The sequence below is a fragment of the Lissotriton vulgaris genome, chromosome 1_1 (assembly GCF_964263255.1).
Source record: "Lissotriton vulgaris chromosome 1_1, aLisVul1.2, whole genome shotgun sequence".
Lineage (NCBI taxonomy): Eukaryota > Metazoa > Chordata > Amphibia > Caudata > Salamandridae > Lissotriton > Lissotriton vulgaris.
Window position 1 is genome coordinate 942,389,849 of NC_141685.1, and position 20,587 is coordinate 942,410,435.

Consider the following 20,587-nt stretch of genomic DNA (forward strand, 5'->3'; position numbering starts at 1 on the left):
GTAGCCCTATCAATTAGGTGCATTGCTGAGCCACTAGAAACCTTAAGGCAAAATGTGTTTAGAGAGATAAATTTCATGAGACAAAGTTGCCTCCCGTGTAAAGTTAAAATAAGCACTGCACTACTTCAATTAAGGCGCGCAGGTTCAGCTAAGGGAGACATTTTGCAGACTTTAAATATAGATTTGGGCTAAAACAAGTTTGTATTATCCACTATAAGCTCTGCTATGCGCTTATGGCGAGTCTGGGGTCTGTCTCTGCAGGTGGGGTTGCCAAACTCCAATTCCATGTCTTAATTGAGCCGTTTGCAGACTTCACCTGCCGCCCTTATTTAATTAGGCCTCAGGGGCGGGCTCGGGGCCAGACACTATGGCTACGATATCGGACGAGGCAATGGACAGCTACATGTACTCGGCCTACACGCCGTACAACTACAGGTATCTGAACCCCAAAGGCAAGGGCGGCGGCTGGAGGCAGCGGGGTTACCTCACCTCCTACGCGGACACCGGAGAGTACTTCGACAACTACCAGCGCGCGCAGCTCAAGGCCATCCTGTCCCAGGTGAACCCCAACCTGACCCCGCGCCTGCGCAAGGCCAACACCCGCGATGTGGGGGTGCAGGTGAACCCCCGGCAGGACGCCTCGGTGCAGTGCTCGCTGGGGCCCCGTACCCTGTCCCGCCGGAGGCGGGGCGTGTGGTGACAGGCTCCGCAGGAGCCCGACGGGACCCCGGCCTCCTCGCCCCCCAAGACCGTACGCTTCCCCCGGACCGCCGCGGTGTACTCGCCCGTCGCTTCCCGCAGGCTCCCCACCTTCACGGAGGAAGAGGACGCGGAGGCCAAGGGCGGCGGAGAGGGGAAACCTGAGAGCGGGGAGAGCTCGGGGGCGCGGCCCGCAGAGGAGAAGGGTAGCCCCGCGGAGGGAGGCCGCGCAGACCGGCAGGAGGAGGCTAGCTTGGAGGAAGAGAAGAAGCCAGAACAGAAAGCCGAAGGGGACGCAGCAGCAGAGCCCGGGCAGCAGGAAACCACCGCCTCCCCCGACAAGGGCAGACTGCGTTTCCAGGTGAGGAGCAGGCAAGGGTCCATGGCTTTTTTGGGGGGTGAGGGGGGATTGTACGTCTCACTACCATATGGCCTACTACCCGCATGTAGTATACACTCCGTGACAGCCCTCGCCCCTTCCCTCTCACCCCGCCACCTTTGGGGGCACCCATTCGTTGCTGACTCCCCTCGCCAGTCCATCTCTCCCAATAACCGGCCGTTGCTTGTCTACCAGCTGCCGCTCAGTTTGAGGCCCATGCTGGAAAAACTTTCACAACGTTTTTTTTTTCTTTGGCGTTCTGATACTTGGTCTTTTTTTGTTGATTACTTTAGGGACTTGAGACTTAAAGTATCTCGCATAGACCTGGGAAATTTGAGACTTGTAGCCACGAGAGGAAATCCACTGGAATCGAATTGCGAGAACTGCAGGCAGTGCCAGATCTAAGAGTTTGAAAGCAGTGTGGGTATTTTTTTTATCTGGATTTAACCAATTAGTTGTCAAAACGGGGTGCTTATTCACGTAATACCAATGAATTCTTAGTGGGGGTCAGTTGTTCGCTTTGTTGCTGATTGTAAGCTGGGGTACCTGCAGAAATCCACTGCAAAGGTCAAGGTCATGTCTGAGGTTCTCTTAACAGCAGAACCATTCCCTCAACAAGCAGACAATGTAAAAGCAATTGTGAAATCGTTCTTGAGCTGGAAAAAAGGAGGTTATCAGTGAAAAGCACCCTCAGATTTCTGTCCTTTGTAACGCGTGCGCGAGGCACTGTCTCTGATGGCTGCAGACAAAGAGACTGCAATGTGTTTGGGCCGGTGAGGAGTGCCCTCTTCCTGCCCCCCACTCTCAATCATGCGAAACCTTGTGCCTGGGAGTGCGTCTTAAAGCTGAGAGCCTCGCCGGCTAGCTTTGCGTCTCGCTGGCAGGACGGAGAGTGGACGGCTACAGCTGCAATGTAATGTGTCGGAGCAGGGGAGAGCTACAGTTTGTTCTCTTCTGGAGTTCCTCGCCCAGGGTCCTAGCAGTTTTTACTCCTTACTGGAGGGCCCTCTGCGTGCAGTTTCACGGGAGTCCGCCCCAGCAATGCCTTCTTGGGTGCAAAGGGCAGCAAGGCCGGTAAAATTAAAAACATGCATTTTAGCAGCTGTGTAAGTCGCGCGCTGACAGCACTGTAAAGGCTGGTCAGCAGCACACGCAGAGTGGAGTGCACGGACACTGAGCCCCCCCCCCCCCCCGCCCCCTGGACTACAGGACGCCGGCCCCCACTCTCTCTTCCAGCACCGTGATAAGAAAAGAGGTCCTGAAGAGCTCTGTGCCCCCCGCGTCTGCACGCCCCCTCACCAGACCCGAGCGGTGCCCATCAGCCCCTGTACCCATCCTCCCCTGCTGGTGTTCGAGCCGGGCCCCAACCCCCGCCCCGAGGAAACTAACTGCTGACGGGGTCCCCCTCTCTCTTCAAACACCCCATCTCGTTCCACACGCCTTCTATCCTGAGGGGCTTCGGTCCCTCTCACCCGACAACTCTCACTCCCCACCCTCTAATGTCTCTCTTTGCCCTGCAGGTGTCTCCGGCCCTGAGGTAAGAGAGAGTTTGTTGGGGGGTCCGAGGGTGGGGCCATGGGTGGTGGTGGCATCTGTCCGTGATGTACACCGGGGCACTTGACTGGGGGTGGTTGCAGGGGATGTGCGCAGGGAGTGATGCGCAGGGTTGTGGATGCATGGGTGTGAGGAAGGATGCATGGGCTCTAACTTTGTCAAAGGCGAAACCGTTGCATTGTAAATGCTTGTTTAAAATCTGAAATCACTTAATTAAAGTTAAAAGCTAAAATAACACAGGGAACTATTGACAAGTTATAATAAACTAGCTTCTAAACGCTTTGAATACGTTTATATACAAAACGGCTCCACTCCAAGATGGCGCCTATTTTCCTTTGGGATTTCACTAAACACTTCACATCCGAAAGAGAGCGGAAATCTCGCCAATCTAAATTAATTAATTGGATACACCTTCAATTAGCAACAGTATTTAAAGAGTATGGTTTTTAGCCACTGCACATGCACCTTGGTGTACCATGTGAGGCGGACACGATCGAGGACCTCCACTGCGGGACCGAAATTACTGCATCCGGGTGAGTTGATACTAAAAAACCCCTTGATACTTGTTGCTAGCATGTGGGATTTTCTCACTCGGCCATAACGGCTTTATAATTATAATACTGATATGCCAAAATTATATATTTTTTTAAAACTTATAACCCTAACTTAGTTTGTGTTTAGCTGTACCCTCATTATATTTATTATATATGGGCTACTTTTTGTATAGCTCTAAATTCGGTAGGAGATTGCACATTTTAACACCTTCTCATAAATGACAAGCTTTCTATGGCACCAATACATCTGGGCATCTATGACTTACAAATAGGTTTTTCACTTATATTTGAAACTAATATCACTAGTGGTCCATCTATAATTGTGACTACTAGAGTGCCTATTTTTCATAATTTGGATGTTGTCAATTGATAATCCAGATAACATCTCCCCGGTTTCTGAGTTTGGATTCATATAAAATGTTCCATCCTTTAGAATCGATTTGCATCTTTCTGGAACATGGTGTTTATAAACTTAAATGTTATTTTCTTCACTGAGTAGGACAGTTAATCTTGGTTTAGCTGGTATACTTACCAATCATATCTGAGAACAAAATACATCTGAATCGATGATGTCCATGACCAATGTTTATAATATTAATTTGGCCGATATGGCTTTGCCCAATATAGTAATATGCATCAAATGTTATCCCTTCTAGGACACTGCTCCCTATCAAAGACCCTCTCTTGCCTAAATACTATGTTCAATACATGAGGAAGTGCATTAAACTAAGATTCTAAGTAAGTAAATCATAAGCTAGATGTGTAGGTGTAAACATCGAGAACAACGACCCACCAACACCAGCAACACACCGCCCGCAGAAGCTGGAACAAGATCACAGCAGACCAGCTCGCCACCTCCCTGAGCCAACACCCTCCTGCCAGCTCAGCGAACCCCAGCCAGGCCGCCGATAACATCACGAAGTGGATCAGCAACTGCGCAGACGAACTCGCCCCGCTGAGGACCCCGCCCAGCAGACCCGGCAGCAAGAAGGCCCCATGGTTCACCGACGAACTCAAGAGCTCCAAGAAGAACTGCCGAGCCCTCGAGAAAGTCTGGAAAAGGGACCCGACACCGGACAACAGGACCTCCTACAAACTGGCCACCCGGAAACACCACCAGCTGATCCGCGCCGCCAAGAGAACAGCATTCAAGGACCGGTTGGACAACAACGCACACAACAGCAAGGAACTCTTCAACATCGTGAAAGAGCTTTCCAACCCCAGCGCAGGAAACAACGACATCACCCCATCGCAAGACCTCTGCAACTCCCTCGCCTCATACTTCCACAACAAGATCACGGACATACACAGCAGTTTCAACAACCAACCAACGCACACCACGACCGACCTGCCACCCCCCCCCACCATCACCCTCCACGCCTGGACCCCGATCAGCACAGAAGACACCATCCGCACGATGAACTCCATCCACTCCGGATCACCAACCGACCCCTGCCCTCACCACGTCTTCAACAAGGCCGACGCTGTCATCGCACCCCACCTGCGAGACATCATCAACACATCCTTCGACACCGCCATCTTCCCCGAAAGCTGGAAACACGCCGAACTCAGCGCTCTTCTCAAGAAACCAACAGCAGACCCCACCGACCTCAAGAATTACCGCCCCATCTCGCTTCTCCCGTTTCCAGCCAAAGTCATCGAGAAGACCGTCAACAAGCAGATGGCCGCCTTCCTCGAGACGAACGGATCCCTCGACCCCTCACAGTCCGGCTTCCGAGCCAAACACAGCACCGAGACCGCCCTCAGCGCCGCCACCGATGACATCCGAGCCCTGATGGACAATGGAGAAACAGCGGCCCTCATCCTCCTAGACCTCTCCGCGGCATTCGACACGGTCTGCCACCGCACCCTAACACGGCGCCTCAGCAACATCGGTATCCAGGACAAGGCGCTGGAATGGATCATCTCCTTCCTCGACGGAAGAACACAGCGAGTCCGCCTACCACCGTACAAGTCAGAGGCCTCGGAAGTCATCTGCGGCGTCCCCCAAGGATCATCACTGAGCCCCACCCTCTTCAACGTCTACATGAGCCCCCTCGCGGCCATCGTACGCAAACACCACCTCAGCATCATCTCCTACGCCGACGACACCCAGCTGATCCTCTCCCTGACCAACGACCCCGCCGCCGCCAGAGCCAACCTGCACGAAGGGATGAAAGAGGTAGCCGAGTGGATGACGACCAGCCGCCTGAAACTGAACTCGGACAAGACGGAGGTCCTCATCCTGGGCTCTTCACCCTCCGCCTGGGACGACTCCTGGTGGCCTCCCGCCCTGGGCACCGCACCCAAACCGACAGACCATGCACGAAACCTGGGCTTCATCCTGGACTCCTCCCTCTCCATGACCAGGCAAGTCAACAGCGTCTCCTCGGCGTGCTTCAACATCCTACGCATGCTACGGAAGATCTTCTGGTGGATCCCCTCAGAGACCAGGAAGACCGTCACCCAGGCCCTCGTCACCAGCCGACTGGACTACGGCAACGCCCTCTACGCCGGGACCACCGCCAAGCTCCAGAAGAGACTCCAGCGGATCCAAAACGCCTCAGCCAGACTCATCCTCGACATCCCACGATCCAGCCACATCTCCGGACATCTGAGAGACCTTCACTGGCTCCCCATCAACAAGAGAATAACCTTCCGCCTCCTCACCCACGCACACAAAGCCCTACACGACCAAGGCCCGAGCTACCTCAACAGCCGAGTCAACTTCTACGCTCCCAAACGCCACCTCCGATCAGCCAACCACGCCCTCGCCGCCGTCCCCCGCATCCGAAGAGCGACTACAGGAGGAAGGTCCTTCTCCTACCTGGCCGCCAAGACCTGGAACTCCCTCCCGTCCGACCTGCGCCTGACCCAAGACCACCTCTCCTTCAGGAAGAAGCTGAAGACCTGGCTGTTCGAGCAGTAGCGGCACCCCCCCTCCCCAGCGCCTTGAGACCCTACGGGTATGTAGCGCGCTTTATAAGTGTCACTGATTGATTGATTGATTGATCTCTAATAAGTCTTAGCTTAACTTAATTGGCTGTATATATATTTTTTCTTCATCTTACAGAATTACCTGTTGTGAACATATGAATCATTGACACATTGAACACTTTGTATTAACTTTTCGAGGTATGTGTTTTATTTAACCGCTTTGATGGACTTATTATGTTGTAATAGTTGAAATTGTTTCTCCCCTCTCTCCGCTTTTCCTTTGGAATATCTGTGTTGGGTATGGGTCCAACACCTAGGTTACAATAAATGTAAATGAAATGGGATGTGATTGTAAAAAGCCTGTCCCATTAAGAAAGAAAACTCTTAACATTAGAAACCTACTGGATATTTCTGAAAAAGTCGATGTGTGTGTTTTGTTTTGATATTGTTATGGATGAATTGTAAATAGTCTTTTTATATGTACTTTTGTAGCCCTGAAGAAGTCCCTGGAAGGGACAAAACCCGTTGGCGGTTTCAAAAGTAGTGCTTTCAAAAGTTTTTAAAGAATGAAAAATAAAGAATAAACTAAAATCGAACATCAATCAATCAATCAATCAATCAATCATGGCATTTGTAAAGCGCGCTACTCACCCGGGAGGGTCTCAAGGCGCTGGGGGAGAGGGGTATGTTACTGCTCGAATAGACAGGTCTTGAGCTGCTTCCTGAAGGAGAGATGGTCTTGGGTTCGCCGAAGGTGGGTGGGGAGGGAGTTCCAAGTCTTGGCTGCCAGGTAGGAGAAGGATCTTCCTCCGGCGGTGGCTCTGCGGATGCGTGGTACGGTGGCAAGGGCGTGGCTGGTCGATCGTAGCTGGCGGGTGGGCATGTAGAAGGTCATGCGGTCGTTGAGGTACTTGGGGCCCAGGTCGTGGAGAGCCTTGTGTGCGTGGGTGAGGAGTCTGAACGTGATTCTCTTGCTGACGGGGAGCCAGTGCAGGTCTCTCAGGTGTCCGGTGATGTGGCTTTGTCGGGGATGTCCAGGATGAGTCGTGCGGAGGCGTTCTGGAAGCGTTGGAGTCTTTTTTGAAGTTTGGCTGTGGTTCCGGCATAGAGGGTGTTCCCGTAGTCCAGTCGGCTGGTGACAAGTGCCTGGGTAACGGTCTTCCTGGTTTCTGTGGGGATCCATCTGAAGATCTTGCGGAGCATGCGCAGGGTGTTGAAGCATGATGAGGAAACGGCATTGACTTGTCTAGTCATCAAGAGGGAGGAGTCCAGGATGAAGCCCAGGTTGCGTGCGTGGTTAGTTGGCTTGGGAGCGGTGCCCAGGGCAGGGGGCCACCAGGAGTCGTCCCAGGCGGAGGGTGATGATCCCAGGATGAGGACTTCCGTCTTGTCTGAGTTCAGTTTCAGGCGGCTGTTCTTCATCCAGTCGGCGACGTCTTTCATCCCTTCGTGTAGGCTGGCTCTGGCGGTGGCGGGGTCTTTAGTGAAGGAGAGGATCAGTTGGGTGTCGTCGGCGTAGGAGATGATGTTGAGGTTGTGTTGGCGTGCGATGGCTGTGAGGGGGCTCATGTAGACGTTGAAGAGGGTTGCGTTGAGTGAAGATCCTTGTGGTACGCCGCAGATGACTTCGGTGGCCTCGGATCTGAACGGGGGGGAGGTGGACTCTCTGGGTTCTTCCGGCGAGGAACGAGATGATCTACTCCAGTGCTTTCTCTTGGATTCCGATGTTGCTGAGGCGCTGCACTAGGGTGCGGTGGCAGACAGTGTCGAATGCTGCAGAGAGGTCCAGGAGGATGAGGGCCGCTGTTTCCCCGTTGTCGATCAGGGCTCTGATGTCGTCGGTGGCTGCGATCAGGGCGGTCTCGGTGCTGTGGTTGGCCCGAAACCCGGACTGCGAGGGGTCGAGGGATCCGTTCGTCTCGAGGAAGGCGGCGAGCTGACTGTTGACGGTCTTCTCGAGGACTTTGGCAGGAAAAGGAAGGAGTGAGATGGGACGGTAGTTCTTGAGGTCGGTGGGGTCCGCCGTTGGATTCTTCAGGAGGGCGGTAAGCTCGGCGTGCTTCCAGCTCTCTGGGAAGGTGGCGGTGTGGAAGGAGGTGTTGATGATGTCTCGGAGATGGGGTGCGATGATGGCGTCGGCTTTGTTGAAGACATGGTGTGGGCAGGGGTCGGTTGGTGATCCGGAGTGGATGGAGTTCATCGTGCGGGTGGTGTCTTCGGTGCTGATCGGGGTCCAGTTGCAGAGGGTGGTGGTGGCGGGCGTTGGTTCGGGGGTAGGGTGCGTGGTCTGTGCGTCGAAGCTGTTGTGTATGTCGGCGATCTTGCGGTGGAAGAACGAGGCGAGTGAGTTGCAGAGGTCTTGCGAGGGAGTGGTGTCGTTGTTTCCGGCGCTGGGGTTGGAGAACTCTTTGACGATGCTGAAGAGTTCCTTGCTGTCGTGGGTGTTGTTGTCCAGTCGTTCTTTGAGTGCCGTCTTCTTGGTGGCGCGGATCAGCTGATGGTGTTTGCATGTGGCGTGCTTGAGGGCGGTCCTGTTGTCTGTGGTCTGGTCGAGCCGCCAGGCTTTCTCAAGGGTGCGGCAGTTCTTCTTGGAGTCCTTGAGTTCGTCGGTAAACCAGGGGGTTTTCTTGCTGCCGGGTCTGCTGGGAGGGTTCTTTAGTGGTGCGAGGTCATCGGCTCAGGCGGTTAGCCACTTGGTGAGGTTGCTGGCTGCTTCGTTGGGGTCCGTTGTGCTGGTGGGAGTGTTCTGGCTGAGGGAGGCGGTGAGCTGCTCGGCGGTGATCTTGCTCCAGCTCCGGCGGGGAACCTGTTGTGGGTGGTGGTGAGTCGTAGTTCTTCTGAAGCTGAAGTGGACGCAGCTGTGGTCGGTCCAGTGGAGTCCGGTGGAGTGGCTGAAGGAGATGTGCTTGCTAGATGAGAAGACGGGGTCAATCGTGTGGCCGGCGTAGTGGGTGGGGGTGTTCACCAGTTGCTTGAGTCCGAGGATGGCGAGGTTGTCCAGCAGGGTGGTGGTGTTTCTGTCATTGTTGTTCTCCAGGTGGAAGTTGAGGTCCCCTAGGAGGATGTAGTCGACGGAGGGAAGGGCGTGCGGGCTGATGAAGTCTGCGATGTCTTCGCTGAATTGTGTGCGTGGTCCCGGGGGTCTGTAGATGAGGGTGCCTCGGAGGGTGGTCTTGGGGTCGGTGTGTATCTGGAAGTGGAGGTGTTCGGCGGTGGTGAAGGTTTCGTCGGAGTTGGTCGAGATGCGGATGGTGTTCTTGTGTACGATGGCGATGCCTCCTTCCGTCTGGTTGATGCGGTCCCTCCGGGTGATCTTGTATCCGTCCGGGATGGCTATGGCGATGTCGGGCGCTGAGGAGGCGTTCATCCAGGTTTCGGTGAGGAAGGCGACGTCGGGTGCAGTCTCGTCGAGCAGGTTCCAGAGTTCCACGGCGTGCCTGTGGACGGAGCGGGTGTTGAGCAGGATGCACTTGAGGTGGTTGTTGCGGGTGTCTGGATTGGCGGGGGTGGAGCAGGTCCGGAGGCAGGTGAATCGGCAGGCTTGGCAGGCAAAGGGTCCGTGGGTGCGTCTCGGGGTGGCTCGGTAGCAGGCGGAGTTCCGGCCAGCGTTGAGTGCGTTGAGGGTGGTGGGGTCGTAAGTCCGTTGTGTGGGCTGGCGTTCTCGGGGGCCAGGGGTCCTGGCGCAGGGCGCGGTCCAGGCGCGGACGGGCGCAGACGGGCTTGCCTTTGGCGCACAATCGGCGCGCCCGCTGCGCGTCAACGCTGCGCGTACGCGTGGGCATCATAAGTAAGGAGCCGGGTGGGCGGATCAGCTGGTTGGCGGGAGCGGGGCGGCGAATGGGCTGGCGGGGGCGGGGCCGCAGGGAGGCAGCGGCGGGAAGAGTCTGGTGCGGGCGGGCGGGTCAGCGGCAGCTAGGTCGCCTGAGACAGGAACCAGGAAGCGGCAGCAGTAGGCAAAAGCAGCAGAGGAGCGTGGGGGCGACCAGGCCTGAACACAGGCTCAGCGGTCGCTCCCAAACAGGTGGACGCGGTCCCCTTAAGTAAGGAGCCGGGTGGGCGGATCAGCTGGTTGGCGGGAGCGGGGCGGCGAATAGGCTGGCGGGGGGCGGGGCCGCAGGGAGGCAGCGGCGGGAAGAGGCTGGTGTGGGCGGGCGGCTCAGCGGCGGCTGGGTCGCCCGAGACAGGAACCAGGAAGCGGCAGCAGGAGGCATAAGCAGCAGAGGAGCGTGGGGGCGACCAGGCCTGAACACAGGCTCAGCGGTCGCTCCCGAACAGGTGGACACGGTCCCCTTAAGTAAGGAGCCGGGTGGGCGGATCAGCTGGTTGGCGGGAGCGGGGCGGCGAATGGGCTGGCGGGGGGCGGGGCCGCAGGGAGGCAGCAGCGGGAAGAGGCTGGTGCGGGCGGGCGGCTCAGCGGCGGCTGGGTCGCTCGAGACAGGAACCAGGAAGCGGCAGCAGGAGGAAAAAGCAGCAGAGGAGCGTGGGGGCGACCAGGCCTGAACACAGGCTCAGCGGTCGCTCCCGAACAGGTGGACGCGGTCCCCTTAAGTAAGGAGCCGGGTGGGCGGATCAGCTGGTTGGCGGGAGCGGGGCTGGTGGGGGGCGGGGCCGCAGGGAGGCAGCGGCGGGAAGAGGCTGGTGCGGGCGGGCGGCTCAGCGGCGGCTGGGTCGCCCGAGACAGGAACCAGGAAGCGGCAGCAGGAGGCAAAAGCAGCAGAGGAGCATGGGGGCGACCAGGCCTGAACACAGGCTCAGCGGTCGCTCCCGAACAGGTGGACGCGGTCCCCTTAAGTAAGAAGCCGGGTGGGCGGATCAGCTGGTTGGCGGGAGCGGGGCGGCGAATGGGCTGGCGGGGGGCGGGGCCGCAGGGAGGCAGCGGCGGGAAGAGGCTGGTGTGGGCGGGCGGCTCAGTGGCGGCTGGGTCGCCCGAGACAGGAACCAGGAAGCGGCAGCAGGAGGCAAAAGCAGCAGAGGAGCGTGGGGGCGACCAGGCCTGAACACAGGCTCAGCGGTCGCTCCCGAACAGGTGGACGCGGTCCCCTTAAGTAAGGAGCCGGGTGGGCGGATCAGCTGGTAGGCGGGAGCGGGGCGGCGAATGGGCTGGCGGGGGGCGGGGCCGCAGGGAGGCAGCAGCGGGAAGAGGCTGGTGCGGGCGGGCGGCTCAGCGGCGGCTGGGTCGCCCGAGACAGGAACTAGGAAGCGGCAGCAGGAGGCAAAAGCAGCAGAGGAGCATGGGGGCGACCAGGCCTGAACACAGGCTCAGCGGTCGCTCACGAACAGGTGGACGCGGTCCCCTTAAGTAAGGAGCCGGGTGGGCGGATCAACTGGTTGGCGGGAGCGGGGCGGCGAATGGGCTGGCGGGGGGCGGGCCCGCAGGGAGGCAGCGGCGTGAAAAGGCCGGTCTCGACTCGTCTATGGAACAAAATCCTTTGAATTGTTTCCTGAATCTGTTACAAGTTGTGTATAAAGTGTGTGGGCTATCATGTATTTGTTTAGTGGGGATGCTTGACGGCGTATCAAAGTACTCACCCAGACCGATCTGGATTAACATATCCTTCACAAACTGAAGCCAAGGGATCCTCAAAGCCATGTTCATGTTAATACTGTCTTTGATGATCTCCCTTGAAAATTGTAACTCTTCTGAGGCCCAGATTTTGGCCCACAGAAGCAAGGGGGCAGCGCCGATGGGATCTTCTATATATTCCATCCCCACTTCTCGATGAGAAAATGAGATGGCAGCACTGCTAGGAAACATCAACAGGCGTTTTATAAACGTGTTCTCCACCATTTGCAACTGGGAGCTTCTTTGGTAACCCCACACCCCTGTCCCATACAATGCAACCAACATGCATTTTGCCTTGTATAAGGTAACAAGCTCAGGCACTGGCTTCTGGCCTAACTTACAAACAACCCTAAAAAGCACCTCTACTACTCTGCTTGTTTGCTGTGCTCTAGCCGTGATCAGCGAATTCCATTTTATATCCTTACTAAACGTGTTACTCAGATATGTAAACTGTTCCACCTTTTCAATGGGCTTGCCTCTTACGTTAAGCCTTCTAGTTTTAGTCTTTTTTGGGCCGCAAATCATTATGTAAGATTTTGAGAAATTAATCATCAAGTTTAGTGCTGCCATGAAGTTTGTAAAGGCGTCCAGAGCAGATTGGAGGCTGTTAGCCATCAAGGCCATGAGTACAGTGTCGTTCACATACGAAAGTAACGGAACTGGCTGTCCTTTAATGCGTGGGAAATCAATTTTCTTACCTAATAAAAAGGCTTCCAGTCTGTTCGTATACATTAAAAAAAGAAAAGGGGCTAAAATGCACCCCTGCCACACTCCTTCTGTTGAGACAATGGGCCTTGTCTTTTCCCCCTGCGAACCAAATCTTATGGAAACAGATGTGTTGGTATGTAACCTTTTGAGGAGCAGGATTAGAGCGCTTTCAAAGCCCATGTCTGTCATTAGTGCCCATAATTTACCCCTGTTCACAGTATCAAATGCAGAGGACAAGTCCATAAAGGCAAGGTGGATAAAACCACTCTTTGTCCTTGTATACTTGCCCATGATCAAGGATAAATGTAGGCACTGCTCTGTAGTTCCAAGTCCCCTCCGGAACCCATACTGCATTTTTTAAATGATCCCCCTACTAGTCGTCCAGGTCTCCAGTCGGGCAAGGATTACCCTACCTAATACTTTGGCGGTGGAATCGATTAGGGAAATGGGCCTATAGCACGCAGGATCATTTCTGTTCCCTTTTTTGAACACGGGTACAAAGATGGCCTATTTCCAGGATACTGGAATTGGGCCAGTCAATACCGATTTAAAAACCTGAGTAAGCAGGGGGGCCCAAATATTTATGTTTAACTTAAAAAGGTCTACTGGCACTCCATCTGGACCTAGAGCTTTCCTACTTATCCCCTTCGCAAGTGCATCCTCCACCTCAGTCACCGTGAGTGAGACACTAAGCTCTACTGCCTGTGTCATGTCTGCCGGGAGATCCTCGTATACATCAACAACTCTCTGGCATTTGGATTAAAAATGGGCGCAAAGTGTGATTCCCAGGTATCACCTAGGATAATAGTCTCCATTTTTCCCACTTCTTCAGTGAATTGGGGATGGTTGATAATGGCCCAGAAACTTTTGCTATCTCTAAGAGCACTTGCTCTTTCCAAATCATCCCACGCTATGCGCCTCAACTCCTCTTTCCTTGCGCTGATGGTGGTTTATATAGACGTCTCACATGTTTTATTTGTTCTATATTTCAGGGGTTTGATTGTAAGGCAATTTTCAAGATTTTGTGGGCTCTAGAGCATTCGTCATTAAACCAACGTGCATCATGGTGCTGCTTAGGCCTAGCTGGACAGGTTAATCTTTCAGCTACATTAGCACAGAGCCGTTCGTAGCTCTGAACAATTATGGATGAGGAAGAATCCTGTTCCAAGCAAGCCATAATCAGGTCTAAATTAGAATGGACTGTTTCGTCCTCAAAGAGTTTTGGATTTATTTTTCCCCAGTTTACTCTTACGCCTTTATTACGATAGTAATCAATCAAGCGACTATCACCCCCTAAGGTTTTTGCTATTACTTTAAGCGAGACAATTAATGGGTTATGGTCACATGCTATTTCCAGAGCCACATGGAAATCGCTTACCAGAGAGGAGCATTCCATTGAAATAAGCATAAAATCAATCTAACCTTCCGTTCCCCGCCAACAAAAGTAGGGCACTGGACTGAAAAACTATTATTCAGGCGGACTAGGTTATTCTTGATGATGATAGTATTCAGCGCCTCTCCCAGCGGGGTGTGAATGAAATGCGCTAAGGGCTGGTCGTCAGTGTCCAAGAAACGACAAACTCTTTCGGTACTAAATTCACAAGATGTACAATTAAAATCTCCCACCCATAAAACACATAACGTTTGCCACTTCCCAGAAACATTAGCAATTTCCATTTGCAGGGCTTCTATAACATCACAATTCCTTGGGTCAAAAATGCTATAATACCAGTTTATAAGAAGGACTCTCATTTGCAGCATATTAGTGATCATAATCAAATGGAACCACTGAGAGGATCCTACACAAGAGACTTATAGAGAGAAGAATCTAACTGAGATTAGGGTTACCAACCCACCATTAGCCCTCCCCGACAATGATGCTGTAGCGGGCATCTCAAAGGCCTGGTAACCAACCATCTCAATACTTTCCTTGGCCCACGTCTCCTGTAAGCAGATGACATCAAAACCCCTGATATATTCCATCCAAATCTCGTCTTTTAATTTAGAATGAATACCTGCAATGATCCAGGAGATTAACATAACTGGGTGTATAGGGTGGCCCAGATCCATATCTGGTAGTAACGGTGAAGGAACCAGGAGACTAACCAAGTGTGTCTGGGACGACCCCTACCCTGGTCCCAGTTCCGTATCTGGTGGTAACACTGAAGGAACCAGGGGACTAACCACGTGTGTCTGGGACGACTCCTCTCTAAAGCACCTATTTTCAGGGGTTATATTTATGTCCACACTGCAAGGTGTAGGGTTATTCTTATTCACCTTTCCCACGAGGCCCACAAAATGTATGCTAATATTTTTAAGAGGCTTTGCTTTACCAGGTACCACTTTAACCCCAGCTCCCCCTTGCGTCAGCGTCAGCATATGGGTAGCGCTTTGACTCATTGTCCATCTGCCCTCCTGATTGCCGAGTTAGTCAATCAACCTCCGTTAGGTCTGAGAGAACCTCATACCTATTTGGATGGAAGGAGCAAGGGCACATAGGGGCGTCAATGATACACCTGGGCTGAGTGGGCTGTAGGCCAAGGGACATCATCTGACTAGGAGGGTAAAAGAAACCCAAGGGTCTACCCTTTATCTGATCGGTAGGCGAGTCTTTCAATTGGTTAGATGAGAGCTTGCCCTGCGAGGAAATTAATTTGATATCATTCAGATATGCATAATCTGGGGGTGATCAATATACAAACAGGCAGCCTCAGCAGGAATATGTCCTCATCAATAGATTTCCATCTCAGTTTTCAGACATTGCAGCTGGTGACAAATCGCTCTGTGTATCCTATGCTTGATCTTTTTCCAACCCCATTGAATGCCCCTATTATTTGCTTTTTTACAGAGATAGAGGTGATTCCATGGCCTCGGGAATTGCTGTATGCCTTCTGTCAAATTCCTCTCCTCTCAAATGTGCTTCAGAGGGTTTGGCGAGAAGAAGTGACAGTGATTCGCATGCCACCGTTCTCACTGAGGATATCATTGTTTCCATTGTTGACACTTCTAGCTCCAGAACCTCACCTCCCGCTACCTTTCAATGCTAGTCCAATTAAATTTCGAGATTTTACTTTCAGGCAGATCACCCAATTGCTGTTGACGACCTGGAAGTTGAGAGGGTTTGGTTGCAACAGTTAGGATGTTCGTGGGAGGTTGCCTGTGTTCTCAAACAGACAAGAAAGATTCAATTTTCAAAATATGCTCTAAATGTTAGAAACATTGTTGTGCGTCTTGTGCTAAAATTCCCTATGATCCAAATGATTTAAAGTTTTGGATTTCTTAAGGGGTGACTTTACTAAAGGGTTAGCTCCCCTGAGCTTATGTTCCCGGTGAGCAGTCATTACATCTTGTAGAAAATCCAGAAGGGATCTAGCTGTTATTTTTCCTTTAGCAACGTAACTTATCAAATGTTTTCAGTAAAAGAAACAGTGGTTCCTTTCCCAATTCCTTCCTAGGATTTGTCAGTGGTTCTTGTGGGCTTGCAGACGTACTCTTTGAGTCTTTACATCAAGTTAGCTTGGCTTTCTTCCAACGTGACATTATTAGTCACCATTACTTCGGTGAGGAGGATAGCGGAAAACAAAAAAACCATGAATTTTGATGCTGCCCTAGATTTACAAGATTATGCAGACCTGGGGGAAGCACCAAATCAATATGCCTCCTGAGGTGAGGCATAACAAGTGTACATTTATTTTTTTCTCCTCGTTATTTCCTCTATGTGTGCCGTAGCCTTCAGCACACATAGAAAGAGGAAATCACCTCTTCGGATAGTTTCTGTGTAGGAAGGTGTCCCTTCCTGCATAAAAAAATCTTTCCAACAACACAGGCACTTTAGCGCCAAAATGGCACCAGCGTAGGGAAAAAGGACAGGAATGCATCGTATTGCTTAAATGAATTGCTGTGCTGCCCTATGTCAAATCCCCGTAAATAAGGGCCTAAATATCTATCCAAACTTAGGCCCCCTTTAATGGGATTTTGGTGTAGTGCAGCGAAGCAAGGCACCCTGCTACGTTGCCCTACGCCAGAGTGAAAGTGCGGGAATACACCATATCTATGCAATACAGTGCGTTCCTGTACTTTCTTCAATCAATCAATCAATCAATCATAACACTTGTATAGCGCACTACTCACCCGGAAGGGTCTCAAGGTGCTTGGGGGAAGGGGTCCGCTACTGCTCGAACAGCCAGGTCTTGAGTTGTCTCCTGAAGGCGAGATGGTCCTGGGTCAGCCGAAGGTGGATGGGGAGGGTGTTCCATGTCTTGGCCGCCAGGTAGGAGAAGGATCTGCCTCCGGCGGTGGCTCTTTGGATGCGTGGTACGGCGGCGAGGGCGAGGCTAGTAGACCGTAGCTGGCGGGTGGGCGTGTAGAAGGTCAGGCGGTCGTTGAGGTACATGGGGCCCAGGTCGTGGAGAGACTTGTGTGCGTGGGTGAGGAGCCTGAACGTGATCCTCTTGTTGATGGGGAGCCAGTGCAGGTCCCTCAGGTGGCCGGAGATGTGGCTGCGTCGGGGGATGTCCAGTATGAGTCGGGCGGAGGCGTTCTGGATGCGTTGGAGTCTTTTCTGTAGCTTGGCTGTGGTTCCGGCGTAGAGGGTGTTTCCGTAGTCCAGTTGGCTGGTGATGAGGGTCTGGGTTACCGTCTTCCTGGTTTCGGTCGGGATCCATCGGAAGATCTTGCGAAGCATGCGTAGGGTGTGAAAGCATGATGAGGAGACGGCGTTGACTTGTCTGGTCATCGAGAAGGAGGAGTCCAGGATGAAGCCCAGGTTGCGTGCGTGGTCTGTTGGCTTGGGAGTGGTGCCCAGGGCTGGGGGCCACCAGGAGTCGTCCCAGGTGGAGGGCGATGGTCCCAGGATGAGGACTTCCGTCTTGTCTGAGTTCAGTTTCAGGCGGCTGTTCTTCATCCACTCGGCGACGTCTTTCATCCCTTCATGTAGGCTGGTTCTGGCGATGTCGGGGTCTCTGGTGAGGGAGAGGATCAGCTGGGTGTCATCGGCGTAGGAGATGATGTTGAGGTTGTGTTGGCGTGCGATGGCTGCAAGAGGTCTCATGTAGACGTTGAAGAGGGTGGGGCTGAGTGATGATCCTTGCGGTACGCCGCAGATGACTTCGGTGGCCTCGGATCGAAACGGGGGAGGCGGACTCTCTGTGTTCTTCTGACGAGGAACGAGATGATCCACTTCTGTGCCTTCTCTTGGATGCCGATGTTGCTGAGGCGTTGAATTAGGGTGCGGTGGCAGACAGTGTCGAACGCTGCAGAGAGGTCCAGCAGGATGAGTGCCGCTGTTTCCCCGTTGTCGAGCAGGGCGCGGATGTCGTCGGTGGCTGCGATGAGGGCGGTCTCGGTGCTGTGGTTGGCTCTGAAACTGGACTACGAGGGGTCGAGGGATCCGTTCGTCTCGAGGAAGGCGGCAAGCTGTCTGTTGACGATCTTCTCGATGACTTTGGCAGGAAAAGGGAGGAGCGAGATGGGGCGGAAGTTTTTGAGGTTGGTGGGGTCCGCTGTTGGTTTCTTCAGTAGGGCGCTGAGCTCGGCATGCTTCCAGCTCTCCGGGAAGGTGGCGGTGTTGAAGGAGGTGATGATGATGTTCCGGAGTTGGGGTGCGATGATGGAGTCGGCCTTGTTGAAGACGTGGTGGGGGCAGGGGTCATTTGGAGATCCAGAGTGGATGGTGTTCATCGTGCGGGCTGTGTCTTCGGTGGTCACCGTGGTCCAGGTGCGGAGGGTGGCGGTGGGGGGCGTTGGTTCGACGGTTGGGTGCATGGATGGTGCGCCGAAGCTGTTGTGGATGTCGGCGATCTTGCGGTGGAAGAACGAGGCGAGAGAATCGCAGAGATCTTGTGAGGGAGTGATGTCGTTGTTGCCAGTGCTGGGGTTGGAGAACTCCTTGACGATGCTGAAGAGTTCCTTGCTGTCATGGGCGTTGTTGTCCAGTCGTTCCTTCAGTGATTTCTTCTTGGTGGTGCGGATGAGCTTGTGGTGCTTGCGGGTGGCGTGTTTGAGGGCGGTCATGTTGTCAGTGGTCTGGTCGAGGAGCCAGGCTTTCTCGAGGGTGCGGCAGGTCTTCTTGGAGTCCTTGAGTTTGTCGGTGAACCAGGAGGCCTTCTTGCTTCTGGGTCTGCTGGGAGGGTTTTTCAGTGGTTCGAGGTCGTCGGCGCAGGTGGTCAGCCACTGCGTGAAGTTGCGGGCTACTTCGTTGGGGTCCATTGTGCTGGCGGGTGGGTTCTGGCTGAGGGAGGTGGTGAGCTGGTCGGCTGTGATTTTGCTCCCGCTCCTGTGAGGAACCTGTTGCGGGTGGTGGTGGGTTGTGGTTCTTCTGAAGCTGAAGTGGATGCAGCTGTGGTCGGTCCAGTGGAGTCTGGTGGAGTGGCTGAAGGTGATGTACTTGCTGGATGAGAAGACGGGTTCAAGTGTGTGGCCGGCGTAGTGGGTGGGGGTGTTGACCAGTTGCTTGAGTCCGGTTCGGTGCACAGGGCAGAGGGCGAGGACAGACTTCGGGACAGCAGAAGCAACAACAGCAACAGTTCCGGAGACCCTTCCAGAAGCGCCAGAAGGGTAGAGGGGGCCAGCAGTCCTCTACAGCGAACAAAGGCCCGGCTGGGTCTCGACCCTGAGCAGTTACTTCCCCTACATCTGCCGAGGTTTCTTCCTATGCTGGTGCCGCTTTGGACTGCTTAGTGTCAATGTAGGCACACTTACACCATTGTGCCAGGGTGCCTCCATTGCATGCAGGATTGTTTTTGTGCAGGAAAGAGACCTTCCTACACAAAAACGATCCTAAGAGGCGTTTTCTGTAGCACTCATGGAAAGATGAATAAACAAGGAAAAAGAACGATATTTCTCCTTGTAACACCTCATCTCGGGAGACGTAAGGATATGGCACTTTCCTAGATTGACATGATTTTTTTTATCCGGGGCTGCTTCAAAATCCATGGGTGTTGCTTGGGGAAACACTCTGCAATGCTCATGGAACACCTCCCAGGTGCTGCATTGCCTTACTCAAGCTTTATGAGGCCACTCCAAGCCCCTCAAAGTGGCTTTATAAATCTGATTGAGAGCCCTGCTTGATGCACTTTACTTGGTGGAAAGGTGATGCAGGGCTCTCACAAAAAAGCCATTCAGTTTGTTATGTTTCATATAGGTACCCCAATATAGGCTCAGGTCACCTAACCTTTCACCTATATTCTCCCCTACCATTACACTACATAATGTTTCTTGGGACTGACCTTTTACCTAGTTACGATACTGCTTACAAAAGTAGGGGTTTCCCTGAAAACTGGCCTTATCCATTATGCATGAGGATTCTTGGAAACCCAGCAGGACTACCATCCTGCATAATAACTATGTATAAGGGTCAATCCTTCCATCATCCTAAGTCCGACATGACACAGCGAGGTAAAACCCCTGAAGGTACCACTTTGGGTACATAAAACCATATCTTGCTGAGGTAGTCGGAGGATAAAAGGACTTCTATGCCGAGACACTGACGCGAGATGCTGAGGTTCCTGCTTGCAGACACTCCAGCTCGCAGTGGTCGGACATCCCTTTGCGGGTTGTCCATCTCAAGACCAAGACGGTGTCCCATAGTCTCTCACTTCAGGTACGGGGTTGACTTTATCCTAGAGGGATTCTTGGCTTTACACCCACATACATGCTAGGTACACTTAGGTACATCTAGTTAGGGTTGCATCGTAGGAGTATGCATTTATTACTGTCATGTATTTTATGTACTTGCCTGTATTAATTGTTTTAGCACAATGGTAGAAATCTACCATCCCTTTACTCTGTTAGTGCTTCTAATAATTTATATCTGTTTCTGTCAAATGGTGGTTTCAGTACACCTAATATACACTAGAATGACGCTGGTTCAATAAATGCTTATTGAAAAACGTCCCCACCATTTATTCTGTCTATCTCTCCGAGACAAAGTGAGCACGAGTGACTGAGAGAAAAATATTGCACTGTTGCCACGATCCTGAGGGATCATGGTTGTCATGTTCTATAGTTGCAAAGAACTATTCTGTCCTTGGTAAGAGGGGTTTCTAGTGGGACTGTGAGCTAGCTGGTACAACAGGCTAACATACCCGGTGAGAGTGTCTGGAATCAGTCCAGACACCAATACTACAGTGTATGCTGTATAAATGCGCAGATCCTATATAGGTTTATAGGAACTACACTACAAGTTCACACCCA

At 53.0% G+C, this 20,587-nt stretch overlaps 1 pseudogene; it reads left to right on the forward strand.

The window, feature by feature from the left end:
- Nucleotides 1-367: 367 nt before the first annotated feature.
- Nucleotides 368-20,587, forward strand: part of LOC147748237 (zygote arrest protein 1-like) — a 55,539-nt pseudogene continuing 35,319 nt past the window's right edge.